Raw genomic sequence first — 3,255 nt, 5'->3', positions numbered from 1 at the left:
AATGCGTTTTTGATTGTGTCGAGGAAGGATGCAGTTATGTTCTTATCTCGGCACTCTCTCTTCATCATCGCGAACAACAGTTCGATGATGTTGAGCTCAGGGCTATAGGTTGGCAAGAACACCAACTTGACATTGATCAAATCAAGCATCTCCTGGATGAGAGGGAGCAATGCTCCGTAAGTTCAGGTGAATAGTTATTAACCTTGATCTGTAACTGAACTATTCATTAATTAGGTTAATATTCAGGTGTATCTATTACAATTCACTGAAGTGACAGTTCAGTTATTTATCTTGGTAGTATAGGTCAGATAATATCTATATTACAATGAATAATTGTGTATTCCACGACTCATCATGGGAAGACTACACCCTCGTCGAATATAAATGTTTTTTWTAATTCTTACTTGTATCATTCAATCAAAAAAATAATAATATAATATCTATAACTTTGTTTGAATAAATGTCAACAAYAACCTCCATTTCTCAAACATCCAAAACTCCAAAAAAAAGAGATAACAAATATGACTCAAGCTTTTGGGATCATTTCACATTAGACCGTGTCGCAGCACTCGCTAAATGCCACTACTGCCCTCATAGCGAGGAGTACGACTCTAACAAGTCTGGCAGATCAGCCAGCAACGGGTGGGGACACTTAGATATACGTATGTTACGAACTGTTTGAAAGTTACCAAGATTCATTGTCTAACATCCTGTTCAGATCACCGAAGTGAGACTAAAGGTCTTATTGATTGGGACAATGTTGACAGAGTCATTTGTGAGAAGAATGAAAAGAAGAAGCAGAAGTTATCGAATGCCCAGAATGCAATAGCAACATTCAATCAAACAGACTATGAGTATGTATCAATCGATTGCTAGCATTACCTACTTACAGTATGTTTCATAAGTTATGGCCACCCCCTGTTCAAACAGGTACGAGTTTGATATCTCCTACAAATATGGTTCAAGATTCTTATTCACTTCCAAATATAGTAGTCCACTTTTGCTCAAAAATTTCCATTTATGAATATTTTTCCAAAAATGGAATTAATATATCTTTATCATTCAAACGATATTTTTGTTAAAGTAATGAACATGTCCATTATTTATGCAATAGTAAAGAATGAATGAGTTCAAACATCAAACACTTTGTTGGAAGAGATAGAATATTATTTATGTACATTACAATTAATCATGTCATTAACAGAAGAAGAGAGAGCTAAAATCGTGAGAGCCAGAAGGAGAGGATATTCAAAGAAATTAATATCAAAGATGTACAATATTTCCCGATCAACTGTGAGCAGGACTATTCAACGACACAGCGAGCGAGGAGACTTCAAGGACCGTCTCAAATCGGGACGCCCTTCAAAGTTTTCAAGAAGACTTAGAAGGAGGATCATCAAAGCTTTGGTCAGGAAGGAGGTCATCACTTTGGACGAGTTGAAAGCCAAACTTGAACTGAGATACGATACAGAGATATCAACGGCTCAAATATCTCGTATCGCTGCAAAGGAAGGTCTCACCTATCGCAGTTTAAGCAGGAAGCACGATCTAAAGCAAGTAAACGCAGATCAAAGGCTCGAGTTCGCTATGGCTCATCGAGACTGGACAGCGGAACAATGGGAACAGATAGTATTCTGTGATGAGACCACAATTGAGTCCAACTTCAAGAACTACCGTCAACACGAGTGGGCTAGACAAGATAACAACACATTCAGTCGAGTTCATGGCATCAGGAGACTTCCCGGAACCAAGGTCAATTTCTGGGGATGTGTCACGAGTGCTGGTGTCGGATATCTCTCTGAGATTGAAGGCAATTTAGAAAACACTCAATACACGGAGATTCTTGATGATGCATACTCTCGATCCATCCGATATTATCATGGCCAACTCCCAGACTTTACACTGGCGATGGACAACTGTCCAATTCATAGAGCAACAAATGTCACCAGCCACTTGAGAAGGAAGAGGATACCCACCCTATTCATTCCCCCATATTCACCAGACATCAACATTATAGAGAATCTTTGGGCGATCTTGAAGAAGAGAGTCAAGAGAGAGCTGGCAAAGAACCCTGGAGTGGTCCTTTCCGACCTTGCCAATGAACAATGGGAGCTAATGGATGACAGCATTGTTGAGAACCTATACGCCTCCTTGCCACAACGAATGGAGGACATTATAACAGCGAATGGATGGTGGACCAAATATTGACAACCTCCTTTGTCATTATTCTAGTTCATCGTTCCGATACCTTCGATCAATTTTCGTTGCATAAATAATGGCCATGTTCACTACTTATCATTTCAACACTCTCATTCAATTATTTGTAAATAAATATAACTAGCAATAAGTAATTCAATCAAGATTAGTAGATAATTGAGTCTATTATTTAGAGAGATAAGATATCATTTGGTATCTCTTAATATTGAAGAGATATCAATCACCTATCTGTTTGCTCAGGGGGTGGCCATAACTTATGAAACGTACTGTATCTCTTCCAACAAAGTGTTTGATGTTTGAACTCATTCATTCTTTACTATTGCATAAATAATGGACATGTTCATTACTTTAACAAAAATATCGTTTGAATGATAAAGATATATTAATTCCATTTTTGGAAAAATATTTATAAATGGAAATTTTTGAGCAAAAGTGGACTACTATATTTGGAAGTGAATAAGAATCTTGAACCATATTTGTAGGAGATATCAAACTCGTACCTGTTTGAACAGGGGGTGGCCATAACTTATGAAACGTACTGTAGATGCGAGTCCATTAACAAATATCCAATAAGGGCTCTCATATTGAATAGAATAGTCTAAACCTCAAATCTAATATTTAAAAATAATATTTTCAATTTTATACAGTTATTTTTCTTCAAGAGAAAGTTTGTATGGGATGGAAGTTCGAACACATATACTTTTTCAAACAGTTAAAACTCATAGATACATAGATCCCGCCAACAATAAGACCATCAGATATACCTACCATAATCATTTAACATTATTATATCATACTTTACACTTGTCTAAACATCATATTGGAAAAACAAATAAATATTAATAAACAATAATTAATTTTAATCAAAATTTCACAGTTGTTTGAATCACTTTGACAATGACCCAATAGACAAGTCATTAACAACTATGATACATTTAACATTAGTACAAATACATACAGACAGTGAATCATTTGATTAAACAATAACATTGAAGCTTATACACCAACATCATCCACTTCATGACATCCAGATTTAGA

The sequence above is a fragment of the Acytostelium subglobosum genome (genome assembly GCF_000787575.1).
Source record: "Acytostelium subglobosum LB1 DNA, scaffold: scaffold31, whole genome shotgun sequence".
In the NCBI taxonomy this organism is placed as follows: domain Eukaryota; phylum Evosea; class Eumycetozoa; order Acytosteliales; family Acytosteliaceae; genus Acytostelium; species Acytostelium subglobosum.
Note: the sequence above shows the minus strand (reverse complement) of the source record.